Here is a 27,270-nt window from a genome sequence, read left to right on the forward strand (position 1 = left end):
GCCCGTCAGATCCTCCCCAGGTCTGGGACACCAAGGCGGCCTCCCCCACCACCGCAGAGGGCAGAGGAGACCACACCCTCACTCACATCCACCACCCTCTCCCCAGCTGCTTCTGCTCCAGTCACACAACCCTCCTTATCATCTTTGGGCTCCCTGGAGCATTCTTTCTGCAGGTAGTCAGTCTTCACCCTCATTCCTTTCACGACCGATCAAAGATCTCCTAATCGAGAGACCTTTAAAGACTACTGGGAAGAGTTTGCGTCTGCATATCCTTCTTCCTTACACTGCTTTGTTTATCTTGAAAGCATATGGCCACAAGTTAGAGGCTACATTTATGATTTGTGTATCAGCTTATGAATTGTCTGTCCCCCACTGGTTCAAGCAGCTCCTTCATCTTCCATGGAAGGAGATTGTGAGGTATTTTCCCCCCACTCTTCTGGTCCCAGTGCACAGAAGAGTGTTTGGAAAGGACTAAGTGAAGCTCTCCCTCACTGACCTCTTAAGTGGGAATGTAAGGGAGGAGCTCAACGTCCCAGATGGAAGGGAGGGACCTTCACAGGGGTGGGGCTTCCGGGAGAGACAGGGTCAGAGGTTTTGGAAAGACTGGCAAGAACTCGGGCCCATGGACAGTGTCTCCAGAAGTGAGAGAGATGATGAGCATGGTGGATGTCAGCCTATGACTGCAGCTGTAACTGACCTGGGCTGTGGCTGCTGGGGCAGGGCTCCTGGCTGGCCCCTTCTTGCAAACTGTCCTGTTGGTATGGCCCCTCTGGACCTGGAGAGGATGTGTAGGGACCTGGAGTCTGTCCCCAAGGCCTGAGTCACAGGTGAGGAGAGCAGGTTGTAACCCCCTCTGAGTTACTCCCTGATGTATAGAACAATAGTTTTCAGGCTGTGCCTAACCCTGAGTTATTTCATTTTGTAAAGCAGTAGCTTGCCATGAGTACTTCACTGATTTTGTGAAATCTCTTTATGTCCCTGTTTTAATGGCTATTGTTTTGTATAAGCTGTTACCACATGTGTGGGTGTCATCTGGACTTGTTAATCTAGACTTCATAATTTTTATGTGTTTTGCTGGCCACCAGTTTTAATATATTAATGACATCACCCCTATGCCTAAACTGTTTTCTATCTCAAGTGAGCAATATATGCCGTGTTAGCTTTTCATCACTGTCCAAAATACTTGATAAGAACAACTTAGAGGAGGAAAAGTTTATTTTGGCTCATGGTTTCAGAGGTTCATTCTGTGGTTGGCTGACTCCATTGATCTGGTCCCAAGGTGAAACAAAACATGGTGGAAGGACATGGTGGAGGAGTGCTATTCTTTCATGGCAGCCAGGAAGGGGAGGCGAGGTGGGGAGAGAGGGAGAGGAAGAGGGAGAGAGCTGGAAAGGGACCATTGGAAAGAAGAACCCTTCAAGCACATGTCCCCAGAGACCTACCTCTTCAAGTCACACCCCTCCTGCCTACAGTTACAAGTCAGTTAGGTCATTCCAACCAAGATGGACTAATTAGGTTATAGCTCTCATAATCTAATCATTTCATCTCTGAATATTTCTTTGCTAACACAGGTGCTTTGGGGGGATACCTTGTATCCAAATCATAACTCATAACTCATGATTACTTCTCCCATCCTTTTTTATTTTTTATGGGTGAGAGTACCAAGATTGAACTCAGGGGCACTCAACCACTGAGCCACATCCCCACCCCTATTTTGTATTTTGTTTAGAGACAGGGTCTCACCGAGTTGCTTAGTGCCTCACTTTTTGCTGAGGCTGACTTTGAACTTGCAATCCTCCTGCCTCCTCCCAAGCCACGGGGATTACAGATGTGTGCCACCGTGTCCAGCTACATGATTACTTCTCTTGGGTTACTACCATAGTATAAAATGTTTGCTCTGGTTGGGCCGACTTCAGTTATCTTGCCACCCAGTCCCTCATGAGATGAGCCCCTGCACAGGGTAGGCAATTTGACTTCCCAGCTCTGCAGTCTTCAGCCCTGATCTGCATGGATAGGAGGTATGCCCTTCTTCCAGCATCCAAGTTGGGTTTCACCCCAAATGGTTTGCCTGATGGTATGAACCAGGCCTTGGATTGATAGACTATACCATGAGTCTTTGGTATAGATGCTGAGTTTTATCTGTATTACCAAATGACTTATTTCATTTTATTTATTTTTAGTTATACATGACAGTAGAATGTATTTTGGCAAATACACATATGTAAAGCATAACTTTTTCTATTAGGTTCCCACCCTTGTGGTACTACAGGATGTGGAGTTACCCTGTTTGTGTATACAAATTCAAGGCTAGGAAAGTTATGACCAATTGATTGTATTGTCTTTCCTATTCCCATCCCTTCTTTTTGTTATTCTTCGTATAGTCCAATCTATTTCTATTATTCCTCTCCTCAACCTCCCTTGTTTTGGGTGAGCATCCACAAATCAGAATATTTGGCCTTTGCTTTTTGGGGATTGGCTTATTTCACTTAGCATGATATTCCCTAGTTCCATCCATTACCTGCAAATGCCATAATTTCATTCTTCTTTATGGTTGAGTAATATTCCCAAATGGCTTAATTTATATGAAAAAAGTTGTATATTTCTGATTATTTTATCAAAGGTATATTTATTTGTTGGATTCCTTCTTTAACAAAGGGAATCCTGAGGACTATGCCAATTGTCCTGAGTTTTTAAACAATTAACATAGACCAAACACATTTGTGTCTCTCCATAATGTCCGAATTTATTGAATAACAATAAATTCACAAGCTACACCACTTTCAGTGACTGCAATTCATGGAGTAGTTGTGGGTTACCTGATAGAAACCAGGCAATCACAAGTTCTTTCATTCCATTCCAATCTTGATAATTTCTAATATCTATAACACTCAAGTCACACATCATACTTCACATAATGAGAGAGATATATAGGTCACAGAAAGACTTAAGAAAGGGTTAAGGTGGCCACAGTGTTACAGGATGCTGTGCCAAGAGCACAGGTAGAGAGAGAGATGAGTGCAGAGTCAAAGAGAGCCTGTAGGTGGTCAGACAAGGGCTTTAACAAGTACGTTCTGCAAGAGTTGTCAAGACACAGATCTGGACAGGTGGCAGTCTCAGAGTGTCAGCTTGAAGTGTCAGCTTGGGGCAGGTCCCTGTGCTGTCGTCACAGGCTGGAGAAACTATGCCATACTGAAACCTGGAGGGACAGAACTGGAGGTTCCTCACTTTGGTGATCTTCCTGGGGAAGACTTGTGACAAGCCACCAGGTGGTGGGGTTTGGGTTCCGTCATGTCCAGTCTTGGGGGAGCTTCTCCTTTTATGGGTCTTAGGTAAAGGGGTGGCATCTGGTAAGATCAATAAGCTCTTGCATCTGGTGTTCCTGATGTGACTTGGGATGTCCAGGTGTTCAGCTGCTCCTGATTTATTTTGATACACTGGCATAAATAAGTTATCAATTTAAAGCTGTGCAGGACAGATGGTGGCTATTTATTTGTAGAGACCCAAGGTATAGAGTCATTCTAACTTGGCACTTGAACTCAAAATGGAGTAACTGAGGGCAAACTACTACTTAACAAAATAGGATAACTCAGGGTTACTACTCTTTTATGTATCTCAGACTAACTCAGAGAAGGGCACTCTACAGCAGGTGGGGTGGAGGATGTGGGGGCAAACCACTTTTTTGTAAAGCATTTGGAGGTTATGAGAAGGTAAGTGATAGGAGAGGGCCATGGGTATTTGACAGACCCAAGGTTTGATTGATGGATGAACAGGGTCTCCCTAGCTTGTTCAGGCTCATGTACCTGCTGGGCTCAAACAGTGCTCCTGCCTCTGCCTCCTGAGTAGCAGGGACTATGGGCCGGAGGCCAACATGCCTGGCTCAAAGTTTTATGTTTTTAAGGCACTTTTCATTGTTTTTCTGAAAGTACATTTATAACATGGAGGATCAGCAGCCCCAGGCAGGCTGTCTTCCCTGATCTTTCTTTCTTCCCTGAAAAGTCAGTCTCTTTCTTTCTCTTCATGAATTTGTAGCCAACAGAATCCATCAAAAGTAACAACCCAAACCCTTCATGTTCTTGATGGACTCATGACCTTCTTTAACTTCTTAATTTTCTTCTTCCTCTTCTTTCTCCTCCTGCTTCTTCTCTTTGTTTTTGTCTTTGTGCCATTCTTCATTTTTTAACACAGAAAGTCTTTGACGAATTCCCTGAGATTGTCAAGTACAGTGTTCCTAGTCCTCCTAGTGGTGAAACTCAGGTAGACACTCATGACAATATTTTTCTTCCAGTAAAGCACTTCATGATCTAGAACAAGTCTCACAAATTGTTTAATAAGTGATTTAAAATAGAGCCTGATGTAGAAAAATAGTTAACAGTTGCTGCTAAAGTTTTGGGGTAATAGACCCTCCTGAAAATCTTGTGAAATTTCTGGAACTTTATCCCTAAAAAAAGTGCATGCTAAATTTTATCTATGTGTTTCAGAGCCTCCTAGACTGGCCATAGTTCATGAATTCAGATCTTGGGTTAAGTTTCCTAAGATGATAAAATGAAAAGGTATGTTTTCATAGTGTCATATGCACAGTCCAGTTGTGCTCGGGCCATGGAGTAGGTTGCAGAAAGGCCAAAGAAATTGACTGGAGATGGCATGTGAGACCTGATTTATTGAGGGAAAGTGTCAAGAGATCAGTAACTGCTCCAAGAAGAGTTCAGTGGCAAAAGCCCTGTGTTTGCTCCCAAGTATTAAGAAAGAAATAAAAGTTCAGTGGCAACAGGTTGGGCAGGTGCTTTGCTTAGCAATGTCCCCTCTTCTTCCAGTACTTCACCAGTGGCAGCTACGGGTGAGTCACATGAAGTCTTTCCACAGTACCCTTAGTTCTGTGCCAGTCCCCATTCAGAGAAGGGTTTTATGTGTCGGGCTGCGGAAGCAGTGACATCATCAGCATTAGCTTGCCGAGTTTGCTTGCATGACCGGCATCCCAAGGAGCAACTGTACTCAAGTTTGCTTGCATGACCTACGTCCCAAGGAGCAACTGTACCCATGCATGTGCAAGACAGTAGCTTCCTACAGATAACACTAACTTGCCCCAGTTCCCAGTGAGCAGAAGAGAAAACAGTGTCCTTCAAGATAACATATATCTGGACATTCTGACCTAGGCTTGCTGTCATTGTTCCCTTAACTTAGCTAGGTTTTGGGGAACAAAAAGAGGGTATTCAGGGATATGATACTTAATATTTATTTTTTAATAAGGATTAGATCCAAGGAGACATTAGTCATTCTTTCTTTAAACCTCTGCCTTGGCTTCCACAATCCAGCTGCCTTCTGGATGTTCCTTTTGCCTCTCTGACTATAACTTTCCAATATCCTCTTCTGGACCTCCTTTCTCAATCCTTATTTATAGCTCAGAGTTTCTTTGTAGCCATTTTGCTTTCTGCAGGCTCATGACTTCCAAATACCACCTACCTTGAATTCTAGTTTTGATCACTTTCCATCTTCCAGGTCTGACTCCTCCTAGAGAAGTTATTTAAATACGTCCCTCACCAGGGCCATTATATAGCCAGCCCTCTGCATCCCTGGGTTCTGCATCCCCACTTTCAACCAGCTATGCATTGAAATATTTTTTAAAATTGCTTCTGTACTGTACAGACCTTTTTCTTGTCATTTTTCCATAAACAATACAGAACAACAAATATTTACATAGCATTTACATTGGATTGGGTATTATAAATAATCTAGAGATGATTCCAAGTGTCCAGGGGGACATTGGTAGGCTATACTGCTAATAGTATGCCATTTTATCTGAGGGACTTGAGCATCCTCAGCTTTTGATGTGGGTGTCCTGGGACCAATCCTCCATGTATACCAAGGGACAACTATATTTACATTAAATGGTTCTTGTTTCTGTTTTACCTGTCATTATGAATGGCAAAAATTACTAATCATCTCTCCTGGCCACGGACCCAGCTAGGAGGAGATTTTCTCTTTTCTCTCCACTGCTCTTGGTAACTGTTCATGTGAACTTTCAAACATTTATCTATTTTCACTCAGTACCAAGAAAGTGAGGATTTGTTTCTATTTTGCTCTTAATATTTAGAGCAACCTTAGCAACCTTAGGTATATGGTTCCCATTTTACCCACGAGAAGACAGCCCTACTTTTAAATTAATTACATAGATAACATGTGTATACATGTTCCCTCTAAAGAAGTTTTGGCAGAACAGAAATAGACAAAATGCTCCCTCTATCCCTCCTATCTCTTTTCCCTCCTATCTCCAGAGCAATGATAACTAGGGAAATTTTACCCGCTAGGTGACATTTGGTAAGGTATTTTGATTGTCTTAACTGAGGGGATACTACTGAAAAGTAGAGGGTAGAGGCCAGAAGTGTTCCCAAAAAGTACAGGGCACAAGACCACCCAGCATAGCAAATTACCCATCCCGTGTGTTACACATCCAGGTTGAGAAAGCCTGCTCTGGAGGTAATCACTATTTTTTATTAAATTGTCCAAAACTGTCTTGTCCAATACTATAGCCATTAGTCACACGAATCTATTTAAACTGAAATTAAAATTAAATTAAAAATTCAGTTCCTCAGTCACATTAACTACGTCTTAAGGGTTTAACAACCACTGCAGCTAATGAATTAAATGGTGTAGACTGTAAAACATTTTCTTTGTTGCAGTAAGTTTTATTGGACCATTGCTATGGTGTAAATATGGTTCGTTTCCCTGAAATTCATGCTGCAGTTTAATCTCTGTTGCAAGGGATTAAGAAAATAGAAATTTGATTTCGCTATGGTGTTTACAGGTGGGTTCTTTGGGAATTAATTAGGATTAGATAAGGTTATTAGGGTAGAGAACTTATGATTGAATTTTGGTGGCTTTATAAAAAGTGTGAGAGTAGACAAACATACTCTTGTCTCTTGGCATGTGATGCTCTGCCTTAGGACTCTACCAGCAAGGTGGCCATTACCAGATGAGGCCTCTTGTACCTCTAAAGCCATGAGCCAAAATAAAACCTATTTTTAAAAATAAATTTATCTTGCCTTGTGTATTTCATTATAGAGAAACAAATCAGACTAATTTAAGTTTGTATCATAAAAATAGGTTTTATACTTTACATAAACAGAATCATGGACATGTTGTTTTAAGTTTTGTTAATACATCTTACAGATTTTTCTATCACAGTATATATAACTAAATAATTAAATGTGCTAAGTATTGTGATATAATTGTTTTATTAAATTATAACTAACAATGTAGTTCACTTTTACCTTTTATAAAGTTCATATACATGGACTTATATAGTACCTATTCTTTTTTGTTTAGTTTATTTCATTCAGTGTTATGTTTTTAAGACACATATATGCTATTTTTATATATAGTTCATTTCTCTTTTTCCGGCTGACTGGTGTTTGTTGGATGACTATACCACAGTTTATCTGTTCTATTATTGATGGGCATTTGAATCTTCCATTTTAGAGATGTAGTGAATAATTCTGTATGAATATTCTAAACTTATTTCCTGTATGAATACTTCTATGAAGTACTTAGGTGGAAATGGAATTACTGGGTCATTGAAATTTACTAGATTATTCCACTTTCTCAAAATAGTTATGTTTTTACTCTTACCAGCATGGGAGATCCCACTGCACAGCATCCTTAGCAATATCTTTCTATTTGCCAGACCTTTAAATTTCAAACTTTCTGGCGGGATGTAGTTGTATCTTGTAGTTTTATTTTGCATTTTTCAGCTATTAATGATATTGAACACTTTGATATAATTATTGGACTTTTTGATATCTTCTTTGTGAGTCTGTAGCCCATTTTTCTTTTGGCTTGTTTTCTTATTCATTTGTAGGAAAGCTATAAGTGTTCTGAGTACAAACTTTTTATGTGTATATGTTGCAAATATATTCTCATGCATTTTTCTTAGTGAATTTTTTGTTCATTTTAGAGAAATGCTGTTTTCTTCTTAACATCATTTAGAGAAAGGAAAATAACACTGATAAACCATTTTCAATCTAACTCCTGAAAATTTAGCTGGGTTTAGCTCCTCAGTTTTCAGATTTATAATCATACGACTATAATCTGAAAAGAAAAAAAACAGATATTTCTCTAAATGACGGTCTTTGTAAAAACAAATTAAACATTCTGTGCTCTTACACATTGTATTCCACTTTTGGATGTTGCCACCAGTAATCTGACTCAACAAATGTCTAGATTTGGACACATCAGTTTAATATTTAAAGTAATGTTTCTTCCAAACAGTGGAAAAATTCATGTCTTATCTACCTTCTGTGCTTTCCCAGTGCTAGATGACTAAGCACTTCCTATCTGGTTACACAGTAAGATACTGGACTTTGCCACTTACAAGGTGACCTAGAGCACATTACCTTAATGATGCTGTGTATTAATTTATTTTGCTATGAAAATGGAGTAATATATCCATAATAATTCCATAAATTTGTTGTTAGAGAAGATAAATAGCCTGTTGTTCGATTAGAACAAATGGAAGAATTGGTAAATTAAAGGACCAAGTAGATGATTTAGTTTCCTAAAGGTCAGCTCAAGGGAGAAAGTTATAAAGGCTATAGAATTCTGGATGAAATTATAGCATCACCTCAAAGAGAGATCACTTATCCCTAGTCAGAGCTTCTTCCTGAAGTAGTAGTGGTATTGTGGGGTGAGGACCTGTGAGCCTGAACTTGCTTTACCAATAGAAAAATCAGTGACCTACTCATCTATTTCACAGGGCTAACCATGACTGTCCTTTAGGAAAGATACCTCTGATCCTTTGGGTACTGTGAAGTCCTTCAACTTTATTCTTTTTCAAAATTATTTTGGCTATTCTGGGTACCTTTCATTTCCATATGAATTTTAGGACAAGCTTATCAATTTCTGCAAAAAGCCTGCCAAGATTTCTATAGGGATTGCACTGAATCTCTAAATCAATTTGGCAAGTATTGCCAACTTTATTATCTTCTAATCCATGAACATAGGACATTTTTTCCATTTGCTTGAATCATTTAAAATTTCTCTCAGTAGTGTTCTTTTTTAAATGTACAAGTCTTCTATTTTGTTAAATGTGTTTCTATCCATTGTATTCATTTCCTTTTAATGCTATTGTTAATGGAATTGTTTTATTAGTTTTATATTTGGAATGTTTATTGTTACTGTATAGAAACAAATTTGATTTTTTAAAAATATTTTTTAGTTGTTAATGGATCTTTTATTTTATTTATTTATTTATATGCGGTGCTGAGAATGGAACAGAGGTCCTCACACATGCCAGGCAAGTGCTCTACCACTGAGCCACAACTCCAACCCCACAGTTGACTTTTGTATACTGATTTTATATCTTACAACCCTTCAAAAACTTTTCTATTAATTCTAAGAGCTGTCTTATGAATTCCTTGGAATTTTCTACCCTGTAGCCTGAAATTACCGTTTTATGTTCTTTTTTTCTCCTAATTAAAAAAAAAGTGCCTTATTAAACTGGCTAGAAATTTTAAGTACAATGTTGAAAAGAAGTGGCATGAGTGAACATCCTTCCTTACCTTTCTTCCGATCTTAAGAACAAAGCAGTCTGTCTTTCACTATTAAATATGATGATAATGGTGGGATCTTCATTTATGTACTTTATTAGGTTGAGGAAATTTTATTCCTTGTCTGTTGAGAGTTTTTTAAAACGTCATGAACAGGCTGGGCATAGTGGCACAAACATTTAATCCCATGAGGATCTCTTGAGCCCAGGAGTTCAAGCCAACCTGTGAAACATAGTGAGACAAGATGTAAATAAATAAATAAAATCATGAATGGATGTTGAACATTCTCAAATGCTTTATCTACATCTTTTGAGATGACCATATTTCTTTTATTCTATGTAGCCTTTTACATTAGTTGAGGGTGAAACCTCATATTCTTGACATATCCTACTCGATTGTGGTGTATCAAACCCTTTTACATATTGCCAAATTCAATTTGATAATAATGAAGGAGTTTCGTGACTATGTTCTTGAGGGTTCTGCATTTTTTTCATATGATGTCTTCCTTTGGCTTTGTTGTGAGAGTAATATGAATCTTATAAATTTTGTTGTGTTGTGTTCCCTCCTGTTTTCTGAAAGGATTTGTGAAGGTTCAGTTTTATTTTCTAGTTAAATATTTAATAGAATATGCCAGTAAAACCAGCTGGGCCTGGAATTTTCTTTGAGGGAAATTTTTTTAATTACTAATTAATTTTTTTTAAAAATCTATTTTGATTTTGTATATATTATTGAATTTGTTTTGGTGAGTTGTAGCTCTCTAAGAATTTTTCCATTCTATTAAAAATAGACATAAAGATGTTTAAAATATTTCTTTATAATTCCTTTAATTTCTGCAGGATTAGCAATCTTTTCTCTTTCATTCTTTTATTTTGGTGATTTTTACCTTAATTTTTTTTTTCTTCATCATCTAACTAAAAAGGTTTGCTAATTTCATTGACCCTTTTCAAATAACCATTCCTGGTTTCCTTGATTATCTCTTTTTTATTTCATTATTTTCTGCTCTTATCTTTATTATTTCATTCTTTTGCTTATTTTATTTTAATTTTTCCTTTTTTTGCTAGTTTCTTAAGGTATAGGCTTGTTGAATTGAGACCTTTATTTTCTGATATAGGTCTTTAAAACTATACATTTCCTTCTAAAACCTACTTTAAGCTGTGTCCCATTAATTTTGATTTTTTTTCAGATTGTATGTTTCAGGAATTTATTTTTTTAATTTAGTTTTTAATTTTAATTTTTATTCATTGTACACAAATGGAGTATAACTATCATTTCTCTGGTTGTATATGAGTAGAGTCATATCATTTGTGTCTTCATACACGTACATAGTGTAATGATGTTTGTCTCATTGTATTATCTTTCCTTCCCCCACCCCTCCCCAGCCCTCATTTCCATCTACACAACATCCTTCTTCCATTCTTCCCTTACCTCCCCCTGCCCCCGTTATATATTGTGGTTTTGTTTTTTATTTAGTTCAAAATATTTTCTAATTTCCACTGTGAATTTTTCTTTGACCTATGTATTATTCAGAAATATATTGTTCAACTTCTTTGCTTTCCTTTTTTCCTTCTCTTTTTTCTTTCCTTTCCTTTTTGGGTTTTGAGATGGGGAGTGGGAAGACAAAGGTCTTGCTATGTTACCCAGGCTGGCCTTGAACTCCTAGGCTCAAGTAATCCTCATGCCTTAGCCTCCTGAGTAGCTGGGGTTACAGGCACACGTCATTATACATGACTTTTTATTCGATTTTGAAATATTTTAGGCTATCCATGATTTCTTGATATTTTAATTTTTAATTCAATTCCATGTGATTAGAGAGCAAACTTTGTAAGATTTACATCTTCTAAGATTGATTAGGACTTGATTTATGATGTAGTGTATAGTCTATACTGAAGAATGTACTGTGTGAGCTTTAAAAGACTGTTTATTCTCCTATTATTTGGTGCCATATTCTATAGGTGGTAGTTAAATAAAGCTGGCTCATAGTATTGTTTTAATCTTCAATACCTTTATAAATTGTCTTTGTTGTTTACCAATTTTTAAGAGTGAGGCGAGTATCCTGATATTATTTTTGAACTATTTTTTTCTTTCAGTTCTGTCAGTTGATGTTCCATGTATTTTGGGTTCTCATTAAGTATGCATTAATACTTGCTATAATTTTCTGACGTATTGACCCCTTTCACATTATACAATATCCTTTTTTGTCCCTACTACTATTTCTTGTCTTAAAGTCTATATTGTCAGATATATAACCACTTCAGTTCTCTTATGGTTGCTACTTGCAGTAGAAAAAAAATCAAGAAAACCAAAGACTGCCTATCTGAAAAAAAAAAAAAAAAAAATCAATGTTTTAGTCATTTTGTGTCTCTGTGACCAAAAGACTGACAAGAACAATGTAGAGGAGACAAAGTTTATTTGGGGCTCATGGTTTCAGTCCATAGACAGCCAGCTCCATAGCTCTGAGCCAGGGGTGAAGCACGACATCAAGATGGAAGGGTGTGAAGAAGGAAGGCAGTGCAGGACATGGCAACAGGAAGCAGAGGGAAAACTGCTCGCCAGAAACAAAAAGAGAAAACCCAAAGACATGCCCCCAGTGACTTACCTGCTCCAGGCACACTCTATCTGCCTGCAGTTACCACTCAGTTAATCCCTATGAATGGATCTATCAATTGATTAGATTCCAACCCTCACAATCTGTTTCGCCTCCAAACAATTCTTGCATTGTCCCACACATGAGCTTTTGTGAGACACCTTTTATCTAAACCATAACAATCTACATTAACAAACCTTTAATTATACTGACCAACAAAGATACATTGTATACGTTCCTTTTACTTTCTGAAACTTTTTAGATTATCTGAATCTAAAGTGTATCTTTGTATGTAACATGCATTCCACTCTTTATTTATTCAATCTGAAAAACTTTACTTTTGTTAAGGAAACTCAAGGTGATAGAGTGATGGAAAGACTTGGGACAGAAGAGTCTCAGATAGGATGCCTCTTTGTGGAAGTAGCATGCATAAGCTGAGACCTAAAGATAAGATGGAATTAGTATGTGAAGAGAGGAGGGAAAAGAGTATTTAAGCAAAGGGAATAGAATCTGAGTTATAAGAAATCTTCTCTGATATGTGGATGCTAATTCACAATAGTGAGGTGGGGCTAGGGAAGAATAGAGGTACTTTGGGTTAGAGGGGAGTGAAGGGAGGGGAGGGGATAAGGGGGTAGGAAGGATATCAGAATGAATCAGATATTATTACCCTATGTGCATATAGGATTACACAAACAGTGTGATTCTACATCGTGTGCAATTAGAAGAGTGAGAAGTTGTACACCATTTATGTATGATGTGTCAAAATGTATTTTTCTGTCATGTGTAACTAATTAGAACAAATAAAAAAAATTTTGGAAGAACTGACAGAGAAAGCTGGTATATAGGGAGCAGGGGTAATGGGGTGGCAGATGAGGGTGGGGTATTAAAAAGGGTGAGAGCCCCGGGGACAGTGATGCACATCTGTAATCCCAGCACCTCCAGAGGCTGAGGCAGGAAGACTTCGAGTTCAAAGCCAGTCACAGCAACTTAGCAAGGCCTTAAGCAACTGAATTTAACCTTGTCTCTAAATAAAATATTTTTTTTAAATGGGGGTCTGGGGATGTGGCTCAGTGTTTACGAGCCCCTGGGTTCAATCCCCAGTACAAAAAAAAAAAAAAAAAAAAAAAAAAAAAAAAATGGTGAGGTCTTGTAGAATCTTGGTCTAGTGATCAGGAGATAGCTCTTTATTCAAATGTGGTGTGACTTCATTAAAATATTTGAAGATGAGAAGAAACTTGATTCAATCGGTGTGCACAAATGTACTAAATCTGAATCTAAGCCCTGGTAAATAAGAAACAACATATTGAATTTAAAAAAAATTTTTTAATTTGTTCTAATTAGTTGTACCTGACAGTAGAATGCATTTATACATTTTGATAAATCATACATAAGTGGAGTGCAATTTGTTAATCCAAATTAAATTTGACTCAGTACCCTTCCTTTCTGAGCTAGTGAGAAATTTCCTATCTGTCATTACTGGGGCTCTATCCCCTCCAAAGTGCCCACCAAAGTACGGGAACCTAACAAGATTGCCAAAAAATAGAAAGTAGGTTTCTAACTTTGAGTTGGTCATGACCATTTGTGATAGAGTGGATGTTTGACTATAGCCACAGCATTTTCTTGAAAGATGGCCATTTTCTGCTTCTAGGCCTCACTAGGGTTCACAAATCTGTGGGTGACTGGGAGTCCTGGTACTCTTTTTAATGTACCACAGAACCATCACTTTCTAGGTCTCTTTCCTAGGGATCTACCCACAAGTTCTCTGGACTTAACTTTTGTCTTTTCCTTCCCTCTTCTGTCCACTCAATCACTCTAGGTTGAACACTCTTCTGTTGTTCTCATAAAAATCTCTTAGCTTGATCTTACTTAGATTTTTTTTTTTTTTAACAAAAGGTAAGGAGAGTAATTATTTCTGACTTGATACTTTGAAGAAAGAGCAGCCTAAGGGGATAGAGTGATGGACCATACTTTCTCTTTTTTTGCTGTGCTGGGTATTAAACCTGGAGTGCTCTACCACCACTGAGCTACATCCCCAGCTCCTTTTTATTTCTTATTCTGATACAGGATCTTGCTAAGTTGCCCAGGTAGGCCTCGAACTTGTGACCCTCTGCCTTAACCTTCTGAGTCAATGAGATTACAGGTGTGCACCCCTGTGCCTGGCATTTTTTAGACAGTGTCTCACTATGTTGCCTAAGATGGCCTTGAACTCCTGGGCTTAAGCAATCCTCTTGCTTCTGCCTCCTGAGTAGCTGAGACTGTGGGTGTGCACCACCTTACTTGGCAGAGTCTGCTATTTTAGAGAGATGAGAAGAGTCCTTTTCTATTAGAGTCCTTTGGTTAGAGTCCTGAATATAATCAAAGAAAAGAGAATATCAGGCAAAGGAAAAAATAAATTACCTGGAGTTTTAGTCAGCTTTTTTTGCTGCTATGACTAAAAGACCCAACAAGAACAATTTTAGAGGAGGAAAAGCTCATGGTTTCAGAGGTCTCAGTCCACAGACAGCTGCCTTCATTCCTTGGGACTAGAGATGAGGCAGAATATCATGACAGAAGAATGTGGAAGAAGAAAGTGACTCACAGAATGATCAGAAAGCAGAAAGAGACCCCCTCAAAATATATACTCCAAATCTATGCCCCCAGTTCCTGCCTCCTCCACTACACCCTATCTGCTTTCAGTTGCCACTCAGTTAATCCCCACAAGAGGATTGGGTTAGGGCTCTCATAACCCAATCATTTCACCTTTAAACCCTGTTGCATTGTCTCACACATAAGCTTTTGAGGGACACCTCACATCCAAACCATAACACCTGGAAGGCAGAATAGTTGGTGTTTTGAAAAACAAAGATCAGGCCAGTGTGACTGGAGTGGACAAGCAAGGTTAGGGAGATTAGGCAGATGAAGTAGCCAGTCACAGGGGCATGCAGGACCTTGTAGGCCAGGGCAAGGACTTTAGGATTCCATTGTGAACAAGATCAAAGAGGATCACTTCTGGTGACTTTGTGAAAATTAGACTATCGAGTGGACAAGAGTGGGAAAAAGAATCTTGCTAAAAGACTATAATATTCATCCAGTAGAGAGGTTCTAATTACTCAGATGAGGCTGTAGTAGAAATCCAAATTGGTTGGATTTGGCACACATTTCGAAGATAAAGATGACAAGATAAGATAATGGATTGCATGTGTGTTGTGAAAGGAAATGAAAAGTCAAAGATGAGTCAACAGCTTTTTTGTTGAACAGTGTGCCAATTGCTGAAATAAAGATTTAAAAAATTTATAAAGCTTATATTCCAATGGCAGGTACACAGTACACTTTTAAAGCATTGAACTGGGTTGTAGAGATAGTCTAGTGGTAGAGTGCTTGCCTATCTTGCTTGAGGCTCTGGGTTTGATCCCCAGCACTGAAGGAAAAACAAACAAACAAACAAACACAGTTGTGGTGTTGTACCCCTGTAATCCCAGCAATTTGGGAGGCCAAGGCCAGAGGACCACAATTAGGAAGTCAACTTCAGCAATTTAGTGAGACCCTCAGCAGCTTAGTGAGAACCTGTCTCAAAATAAAAGATAAAAAGGCTGGGGATGTAGTTCAGTGGTAAAGCACCCCTGGTTTCCATCCTCGGTACTGAAAAAAAAAAAAAAGCATTGAACTATGTCCTATATCCTCAAGTGTACTTCCTGTTACTGTGGTGTGACAGTAATCTTTTCTAAACTCAGTGTCAAACTTCATCTGCAAGCTATCCTCCAGTGAGGATGGACAGAAAGCTAAGGGGGTATGGAAAAGTCTTCTACTGTAGGAAGAAGGTATGTGTCTTCAGTGTGTGATCCTGTGCAATTAGTGCATTGTAGAATTCTCTTTAGAGTGCTGTTTCACAGAAGCCTCGCTGCATCACGGTCAACTGGATTAAATTCTTATTACAGCTTTCATCATTGGTACCCAATCCATAGGGACAGAAATTACATTGACCTGTATTACTAGAATGCTAGATTTGGGAATTATCCCTTTAGTTGTTCAAGTTTCAGTAGCTATGGCATAGCCGCTAACAACTTGAACTTTAAAGCTAGATTGCTTGGTTTTGACACCTTACTCTGTGACCCTGGACAAATTATTAAACTCTCTGTGCTCCGTGTCCACACTTATTATATGGCGATAAGAGTTTCTAAGCTAGGTGCAGTGTCACAGGCCTGTAATCCCAGTGTCTTGTGAGGCTGAGGCAGGAGGATTTTAAGCTCAAAGCCAGCCTCAGCAACTTAGCAAGGCTCTAAGCAACTTAGTGAGACCCTGTCTCAAAAGAAAAATAAATAAATAAAAAGGCCTGGGCATATTGCTTAGTGGTTAAGCACTCCTTGATTTAGTTCTCAGTACCAAAAAGAGTTTCTACCTTCATAGAATTATTGTGAGGAGTAAATGTGTATAATTATTTATGTGTTATGTAAAATAAGGTTTGTCATGTGGTGACCACTTAATAAATGTTAGCTTCTATCATTATTAAAAGTATGGGAGGAAGGATTTACACCAAGAATAGAATTTGGTGTACATATATTAAGACAACAGATACTTGCAATATGGTGCATGCCTATAATCCCAGCCATGTAGGGGCTGAGGCAGGAGGATCCCAAGTTCATGTCCAGTTTCACAACCTAGCAAGACCTGTCTCAAAATAACAAATAAAAAGGGCTGGAGATGTCGCTCAGTGGTAGATCATTCCTGGATTCAATCCCCAGTGTTGTACAAAAATAAATAAATTAAAAACAAAAACAGATGCTTTTTACATTTATGAAGCAATAATGGTAGTGCCATCCACATTCTATCTCTTATTTAATACTATACTAACCACACTGCAAAGTAAAAAGAACAACTTAAAAAGGTAAATTGGCTTGTCCAAGACATTATAGTTAGTGAATGGGAAATCTGTCTTACTCTAGAGCTATCACAATATTTATCTATGTTTCTTCTTTGAAATGGATTTTGACAACATTATATACCCTATTTGAAACTAGAGGTGGCCTTAATGACATATATTTGGATGTATTATTTAACTGATGAAGAATTTATTCCCTGGGAAAGGTAAATGCCTGTTTTATGTTTCTTGAGTCCAAATGTACAGCTTTTTTAATGTGATTGATTATGTTCTTATCCTTCCAATTGAATCTGAAACTTTCTAAGACATGCCCCCTCTTCTTGGCTTTGGGACCAAATTTAAATAGACACAGTTGAGTAATCTGTGAATTCTAGATTTATTCCTTGCCTAGTCTATCTTATCTTCTTTTTTACTTCTGTGTTTTTGAAAATAATCATATACTTTCACCCAGGGCTCCAGTTAATAGATTGAAGTTGACTTTGGTATGAGCTGTGTGCTCAGCTTTGATCACTTCATTCTTAGACTGAATTATTAATAGTATCCTTGAAATATGATTCTCAGCAGACATCTCACCTTGGTAATCCTGGCATGAAAACACTCCTTGAGATATGCAGATGCTAACACACAATAAGAGAATAGAAGTTCATTGGATTATACAAAGTGGAATGAAGGGAGGGGAGTAGGACTAGGAAAGACAGTAGAATGAATCAGACATAACTTTCCTATGTTCATATGTGAATATGTGACCAGTGTAACTTCACATCATGTACAACCACAAAAATGGGAGGTTATAATTCATGTATGTGTAAGATGTCAAAATACTTTCTACTGTCATGTATAACTAAAAAGAACATATAAAAATGGGGGAAAAAACTACTCCTTGACCTACATCTGGTTATATCTTAGCTAGTTGCTCCCATTCACTGTCTGATTTCCTGAGGAGCATATAATCAAGTAAATTCCTTCAAGTTTTTCCAGTGTAACTTAAATTCATTTATGTTGTGTGTGATCAACATGTGCATGCACTTATGTATTAATCTCCTCATATTAGTCACTTTAAAAAAGCACTCTCGTAATCTATTTAATGTTATTAAATTCTTTGTAGATGCTGATCTCTGGAGCCATGAAACCCCAAATATCCATGGTGGTAATGGCTTGATTCAGCCTTCTGGAATGCACATGATCTGAAGTCTTCACATCTGTTGATATGGACAGGGGAGGGTGGTATTTTCTACAAACGTAGTTCCCAACATCAGGTATCACCCACCTGCTCTCCATCAGGATGGAAAAGTCTCACCCACATATTTTCACCCTTAGTTATTGGACAGTGAGAAAGGAGTTTCTAGACATTGATACTCCTTTTTTTGGAGACAACTAAGAAACTGGACCTTAACAGATCAAAGGTTCATTCTGGGAACAAATAATTGTGGTCTATCTGTTTTGAAAGGTGTAGAAATTCGCAAGACCTCTAGGAATGTTTAGACACATTTTTGTGGAATGTTAGTGATTGTGGAAAGAACTATATTCTGAAGTGTGAGAGTCCTATTTGCTCTTTCTCTTCTCTCCTAAAACTTCAGAATTCATTCCTATGTGTCAAAGTGGCTTTATACATCAGGGTTTCCATGTCCCACACAGCATGATTAGGCTTAGGGTGAAAGGATGAGATACGGGTTTCTCCCTAAAGACTGAATGAACTCTGTGGGTTGAAGTCTTGAACATGTCTATTGGTGTGCCCCCACCCTTTTAAAGTCAAAGACTAATAATAAAATAAAATAAAATGCCTAACTGTCAACCAAAAATGCAAGACACACAAAGAAACAGGAAAGTATGGCTCTTGGGGAAAAACATCCTGGAAGTTCAGACATTGAACCAAGATATTGAACCAGCTATTATATTTCAAAAAACTAAAGACAACTCTGTGTAAAGTATTAAAATATGTGAATGATGTCTCCCCTAAAATAAAGAATATCAATAAAGAGATAGAAATTATTTTTAAAAACCAAATGAAATATTGGAATTGAAGAATATAATAACTGAAATATTAAATTTATTAAAGGGTCTCACCATTAGCTTTGAACTGGCAGAAGAAAAAAATACCAGTGAACCTGAAGGCAGATCAATTGAGATTAACCAGTCTAAGGAACAGAAAAAATAAAGAAAAATGAACAGAACATTATAGACTTGTGGGAAACCATTAAGTATACCAATATATTCATAAGGGATTTTCAGAAGAAGAGCAGGGAGAGAAAGGGGAAGAATGAATATTTGAAGAAATAACAGCAGGAAACTTTACAAATCAGATGAAAAACACTATTGTGCACAACCAAGAAGCTCAGTAGACTCTTAAATAGGATAAACTGAAAGAAATCCGCACTTAGTCACATGATAGTCAAATTAATGAAAGCCAAAGATCAAGAGATAATTATGAACACAGAAAGCGAAAGCAACAAGTGATCTTCAGTAAGATTAACAGCTGATTTCTCATCAGAAATCATGAGGCCAGGGGACAGTGGGACCATGTATTCAAAGTGCTGAAAGAAAAAGACTGTCAACCAAAAATTCTATATCTACTAAACATATTCTTCAAAAATTAAGGTGAAATTAAGACATTCTTAGATAAACAAGACAGAACTCTCCACTAGCAGATTTACCCTACAAGAAGTGTTAAAGGAATTATTTAGGTTAAAAATGACAGGACTCTAAACAGTAACCTGAATCCACACAAAGCAATGGCATTAGTAAAGATAGCTACATAGGTAAATATAAAAAACAACAGAAGCGTATTTTTGTTTATAACTATTCTATCTGATTTTAAAAGACAACTATAAAAAGCAATAATTTTAAAACTTTGTTTGGGGGGTTATTAAGTACAGAGCTATAATTTGGATGGTAATACTAAAAGGAGATGAATTAGAATAAAGTTTTATTGGAACAAAGTTTTTGTATATTAGCAAAACTAAGTTAATTTGACTCTTAGCTAGATTGCTTTGAGTTCAGGTGCTAATTTCTATCTCCAGGGAAAACACTAATCACTCCAAAATGTGACAAAAGAAATAATGAAGGGACAAAATGGTATACTCAAAAACTATCATAAAAGAAAGCAGTAATGAAAGGGTGGGGGGGGGAAGGCATGTTATATATAGAAGACAGCAAAATGGCAGATGTAAATCCCACCTTAATGAGTAATTGCAGGAAATGGGGTGACATCACAGTCAAAAGGTAGAGACTGGTAAAATGGATAAAACGAAAATCCAACTCTAGATGGTCTACAAGAGATAAACTTATATTCAAAGACTTCAATAAATTGAAGGTGAAAGTTTGAAAGAGAGTGCAACATCTCTCCAAAAGAGAGTTGGAAAGACTATCCAAATTTTAGACTGAATAAGCTTTGAGACCAAAATTGTTACTAGAGACATAAAAATATAATTTTTTTTATTTATAGAAGGGTCAAAACATTAGGAAGACATAACAGTTATGAACATATATGCTCCTAACAGCAAAACCCCAAAATACATGAAGCATTTAAATTGGCAGAAGGGAAATAGACAATGCAACAATAACAGTTGTAGACATCAATACCACACTTTCAAAAAATAAGCATAATGTCTAGGTAGAAGATCAATGAGAAAATAAAAGATACGAACGGACAATATAGACCAAGCAGACATGTGTAAAATAATCTACCCAACACCAGAATATACTCCTCTCAAGTGCACATGAAACATTTCTCAGTGGGTATAGACCACATTACAAGCCATAAAATAAGCCTCAATAAATTTAAAAGTATTGAAATCATACAACTTATTTTCCAATTACAGTGGAATAAACTGGAAATTGAGAATACAAAAATTTTGGAGACTCACTATATGAGGGAATTCAATAACTTATTCCTAAATAACTAGTGGGTCAAAAATAAATCATGGTTGCCACAGAGGCCGAGTGGCGAGGCCCAACTCCCTGAAAGAATAGTAACCTACCCCTCTGGTTCAGCACCATGCCCTCTGACCTGGCCAAGGAGGAGACTGCCAAAAAGAAGGAAGCTGCCAAAGTTCGACAGCGGACCAGAAAGGGACATGAAGAAAACGGAGATGCTATGACAGAACCATAGGCAGCAGAGGAGAGAAATGAGGCCAATGGCAGAGAGACCACAGAAGTGGATTTACTGACCAAGGAGCTAGAGGACTTTGAAATGAGGAAAGCTGCTGCTCGAGCCATCATTGGTGTCCTGGCTTCTCACCCCAATAGTACTGAAGTCCACATTATCAACCTCTCACTTACCTTTCATGGTCAAGAGTTGCTCAGTGACACCAAACTGGAATTAAACTCAGGCTGTCATTATGGCCTCATCAGCTTAAATGGAATAGGAAAGTCCTTGCTGCTCTCTGCTATTGGGAAACGTGAAGTACCCATCCCTGAGCATATCAGTATCTACCATCTGACTCGAGAGACGCCCCCTAGTGAAAAGACACCCTTGCAGTGTGTGATGGAAGTGGACACAGAGGGGGCCATGCTGGAGAGGGAGGCTGAACGGCTGGCTCATGAGGATGTGGAGTGCGAGAAGCTCATGGAACTCTATGAGCGCCTGGAGGAGCTGGATGCTGACAAGGCAGAGATGCGGGCCTCATGGATATTGCACGGACTGGGTTTCACACCTGCCATGCAGCGCAAGAAGCTAAAAGACTTCAGTGGGGGCTGGAGGATGAGGGTTGCCCTTGCCAGAGCCCTCTTTATTTGGTCCTTTATGCTGCTCCTGGATGAGCCCACAAATCACTTGGACCTAGATGCCTGTGTTTGGTTGGAAGAAAAACTGAAGACTTTTAAGCGCATCCTGGTCCTGGTATCCCATTCCCAAGATTTCCTGAATGGTGTCTGTACCAATATCATCCATATACACAAGGAGAAACTGAAGCACTATACGGGTAATTATGATCAGTACGTGAAGACACGACTGGAGCTGGAGGAGAACCAGATGAAGAGGTTTCACTGGGAGCAAGATCAGATTGCACACATGAAGAACTACATTGCTAGGTTTGGTCATGGCAGTGCCAAGCTGGCCCGACAGGCCCAGAGCAAGGAAAAGACACTACAGAAAATGATGGCATCAGGACTGACGGAAAGGGTTGTGAGTGATAAGACACTGTCATTTTATTTCCCACCCTGCGGCAAGATCCTTCCACCTGTCATTATGGTGCAGAACATGAGCTTCAAGTATACAAAAGATGGGCCTTGCATCTACAATAATCTAGAATTTGGTATTGACCTTGACACACGAGTGGCTCTGGTAGGGCCCAATGGAGCTGGGAAGTCAACTCTTTTGAAGCTGCTAACTGGAGGGCTACTACCCACAGATGGGATGATCCGGAAGCATTCTCATGTCAAGATAGGGCATTACCATCAGCATTTACAGGAGCAGCTGGATTTTGATCTCTCCGCTTTGGAGTATATGATGAAGTGCTACCCAGAGATAAAAGAGAAGGAGGAAATGAGGAAGATCATTGGGCGATATGGCCTCACTGGAAAACAGTAGGTGAGCCCAATCCGGAACCTGTCAGATGGGCAAAAGTGCCGCGCGTGTCTAGCTTGACTGGCCTGGCAGAACCCCCACATGCTTTTCCTGGACGAGCCCACCAATCACCTGGACATTGAGACCCTTGATGCCCTGGCAGATGCCATCAACGAGTTTGAGGGTGGCATGATGCTAGTCAGCCATGACTTCAGACTCATTCAGCAGATTGCACAGGAAATCTGGGTCTGTGAGAAACAGACAATTACCAAGTGGCCTGGAGACATCCTGGCCTACAAGGAGCACCTCAAGTCCAAGCTGGTAGACGAGGAGCCCCACTCACCAAGAGGACCCACAATGTGTGAACCCTTGGCCCACTTGGGTCAGGAGTGCCACCTGGGGACTGCCAGCTGTAACTGACCGCCACTCAGGACAGGACCCTGGGGCTGCACTCCCGCATTGCTGCAATACTGCCCCAGCCTTTTCCCATCTCAGCCTGCCTTCGCTGCACTGTTACCTTACTACAGCTGGACAGTACCTGTCCATTTCCCATCCTCCTTCCAGTTACATCTATCCATGTCTGGATTTGGCTGGCTCTTCCTCCAGCCTGTTGCTGGTTATATTGCCCTAAGAGATATGCAGCCAGAGGTACCCCAGGGTTAGCCCAAGGACCACGCCCTGGGTTTGGCCTGTGAAGGAGTTTTAAGAGCCTAATTTTCTGGGTTTTGGTGATGTTGGAGGATTACCCCCAGCCCACCGCCCCTGTTCCTTTTGCTTCTGGTTTGGAGTTCTGGACCAGGGCTTTGGTCCTGTTCCATTTTTAAATAACTATTTAACAGCATAACTTTTAGACCTGCATGACATCTACAAAGCATCCAATAAAGAAAGAGGAACCCCCCCCAAAAAATAAATAAATAAATCATAAGGGAAATTAGAAATTATTTTGAAATGAGTAAATTTGAAAATATGGCATACCAAACCTTAAGGGATATAGCTAAAACAGTGCTTAGAGAGAAATTTATACATGTAAACACCTGCAATGAAAAAGGAATATCAGATCAATAACCTAAATTTTTTATCAATGTCCCCCAATTGAGCCTGTACATTTAAAATGAAACAAACTCTTTTTGAAACCTTTTTGAAAAATGGATACTAAGGTTTATCTATTGTTTGTTTGTTTGTTTTGAGGTGCTGGGGATTGAACCCAGGGCCTTGTGCTTGTAAGGCAAGCACTCTACCAACTGAGCTATCTCCCCAGCCCTAAGGTTTATCTAAAAGAATACAACCAAACTATCAGCAATCTGAAGAAAGAGCCTACAGAGTGGGAGCAAATTTTTGCCAATCATACATCAGATAGAGCACTAATTTCCAGAATCTATAAAGAACTCAAAAAACTCTACACCAAGAATGCAAATAGCCCAATCGACAAATGGGCTAAGGAAATGAATAGACACTTCACAGAAGAAGATCTATAAGCAATCAACAAACATATGGAATAATGTTCAACATCTCTAGTAATAAGAGAAATGCAAATCAAAACCACCCTAAAATTCCATCTCACCCCAATTAGAATGGTGATTATCAAGAATACAAGCAACAACAGGTGTTGGTGAGGATGTGGGGAGAAAGGTACACTCATACATTGCTGGTGGGGTTGCAAATTAGTGCAGTCACTAATTTACAGTGTGGAGATTCCTCAGAAAACTTGAAATGGACCCACCATTTGACCCAGCTATCCCACTCCTTGGCCTATACCCAAAGGACTTGAAATTAGCATACTACAGAGATACAGCCACATCAATGTTCATAGCAGGTCAATTCACAATAGCCAGATTGTGGAACCAACCTAGATGTCCTTCAATTGATGAATGGATAAAGAAACCATGGTATATATATATATATAATGGAATATTACTCAGCCATAAAGAATGATAAAATTATGGCATTTGCAGGCAAATGGATGAAATTGGAGAATATCATGCTAAGTGAGATAAGCCAATCTCAAAAAACCAAAGGACGAATGATATCACTAATAAGTGGATGAAGACACATAATGGAGGGTGGGAGGGGTAAGTGTTAGGGTTAGAGTTAGGGTTAGGGAGGGGTGCAAGAATGGAGGAAGGAAGGACTGTATAGAGGGAAAAGAGGGGTGGGAGGGGTGGGTGGAAGGGAAAAAATAACAGAATGAATCAAACAACATTACCCTATGTAAATTTATGATTACACAAATGGTATGCCTTTACACCATGTACAAACAGAGAAACAACATGTATCCCATTTGTTTACAATAAAAAAAAGAATACAACCAATAATTTTAAAAAACAAAAATGGAAATGATCATCAGATATCAAAATTTATACCAAATTGTAAGGAATATTTGCATATTCAAGGCACTACTGTAAAGAAAAAAAACTAATCTTTTACTTTACAAAATTAGGACAGAAGAGCAAACTTAACCCAAAGCAAGCAGAAATAAGGAAAAAACAAAGACTAGAGCAGAAGTAGATGAGACAGAAAATAGAATAGGGAAAAAAATGAGTGCAACCAAAATTCAATTTTTTAAAGAGATCAACAACATCTATAGATGTTTAGTTGGATTGAAAAAATGTGATGGATTCAAATTACTAAACTATTAGAAGCAAATATTGGAGTAAATCTTCTTGACCTTCAAGTAGGTGATAATCTCATAGATCTGACATCAGAAGCACATAGAACCAAGGACAAATAGATACACTGGACTTTAAAAAATTTTTTTTATTTGTTCTAATTAATTGTACATGACAGTGGAATGCATTTATACATTTTGATAGATCATACTTAAATGGAGTGTAATCTCTCACTTTTCTGAGAGAATATATATTGTATATATTGTAGGATCTCATTGGTCATGCAGTCATACATGTACATGAGGTAATAATGTCTGTCTCACTTACTATCCTTCCTACCCCCATACTGCTTCCCCCACTTCACTCCTCTCTACCTAATATAAAGTAACTCTATTCTTCCCTATCCCCCTTCGCCCTATTGTGAATTAGCATCAGCCTGTCAGAGAAAACTATTTGGCCTTTGGTTTTTTGGGTTTGGTTATTTCACTTAGCATGATATTCTCTAACTCCATCCTGTATTGGACTTTTAAATTTTATAATTTGATGCTATACAGGATAACATTATGAAAGTACAAGAGAAACCACAGGATGGAAGGAAATATTTTCAAATCATATATCTGATCTTACATCAAAAAGTATGAAGGATGGACACAACTTAACCATAAACATACAACCCAATTTAAAATGTGCAAAGGATATAAATAGAATTTTATCTAAAATGTCAAATAAATGACCAATAAATACATGAAAAGATGCCCAACACAGCTAATCATTAGAGAAATGCAATGGGAAACTATTTCATATCTACTACAATGGCAGAAATAACAAGATAGGCAGAAACTAGTATTGATCCTGTGAAGAAATTGGAATCCTCATTCTTTGCTGGTGGGATTGTAAAATAGTACAACCACTTTGGAAAACAGGTTGGCAAATCCTCAACAATTTGATCTATGGTTACGATATGACTCAGCACCTTCTCTCCTGGGCGTATACCTAAGAAAAATAAAAATATATCTGTACAAAACTTGTACATAAATGTTCATAGCAGCATAATTCATTGTAGCCAGAGAGTAGAAACAACCCGTGAGTGGATCAATAAATAACCAAAAGATGATATATCTGTATAGTAGAATATTATTCAGCAACTGAAAAAGAAGGGTGTACTGATATGTGCTACGGCATGGATGAAATTTAGACAAATGATACTAATTGCGAGAAGCCAGTCACAAAAGTCTATGTACTATATAATTCCATTTATATGAAATATCCAGAGTAAATAAATGCACGGTGAGGGGCGTCATTATATTAGTGGTTTCTTAGGGTTTGGGGGAGGATGGGGAATCAGGGAGTGATTGCCGATGGGTACAGGGTTTCTTCTGGAGGTGATGAAAATGCTCTGAAATTAATGGTAATGGTTTCACAATTTTGTGAATATCCTAAAAGCAACTCAAACATATTCTTTTTTAAATTTTTAAACTTTATTTTATTTGTTTATTTATTTTATGTGGTTCTGAGGATCAAATTCAGTGTCTCACACATGCTAGGCAAGTACTCTACCATTGAGCCACAACCCCAGCCCTCAAATATATTCTTTAAATGGATGCATTTTTTTGGTGTATAAATCATGTCAACAGACTATTACAAAAAAATGAGCTCACTGAATTTTATGTTCCAGGCAAAGGATCCCCATCTATGGTGGACAGGAGAACATACTCTCCATCAAGGCCAATATGTTGACCAGAGAGCATGCCTGTGGAGAGCAGGCCATGCCCTGTTCTGAAATCCTCTTTGATGCATAGCACAGCAGTTTTCAGGATGTGCCTAAACCTGGTTATTCATTTTGTACGCAGTAATTTGCCATGAGCTACTCCATTTTCAGTTCAAGTGCCAAGGAGGGATGACTTCGTACCTTGTTTGTACAAGTAAACAACCACTGTCTTCCCAGCATCACTATAAGGCACAAATTGATAAATAATTTATACATGCCAACTTAACAAACTAAATCAAGGATTACCTGGACACGTGACATCCCAAATCATATCAGGATCACCAGACATGGGAATTCATCAACCTCACCCCTCATGAGAACCCCTCACTTGCGACCCATAAAAGAAGGAGAACACTGAGATTGGATATGGTGGCACCTTGACCCCATCACCTGGTCTCTCATCAAGAGCCTTGCC

General features: G+C 38.4%; 1 non-coding gene and 1 pseudogene across 1 annotated transcript; one reads left to right on the plus strand and one right to left on the minus strand.

Moving 5' to 3' along the window:
- The first annotated feature begins 20,972 nt into the window (after positions 1–20,972).
- LOC124987420 (ATP-binding cassette sub-family F member 2-like) lies at positions 20,973–22,846 on the plus strand (annotated as a pseudogene).
- Positions 22,847–23,664: 818 nt separating this feature from the next.
- On the minus strand, positions 23,665–23,738 carry Trnav-uac (transfer RNA valine (anticodon UAC)). Its single transcript has one exon. It is a non-coding gene; the product is annotated as a tRNA-Val (tRNA).
- Between the last annotated feature and the right edge of the window lie 3,532 nt (positions 23,739–27,270).

The sequence above is a fragment of the Sciurus carolinensis genome, chromosome 6, assembly GCF_902686445.1.
Source record: "Sciurus carolinensis chromosome 6, mSciCar1.2, whole genome shotgun sequence".
Classification (NCBI taxonomy): domain Eukaryota; kingdom Metazoa; phylum Chordata; class Mammalia; order Rodentia; family Sciuridae; genus Sciurus; species Sciurus carolinensis.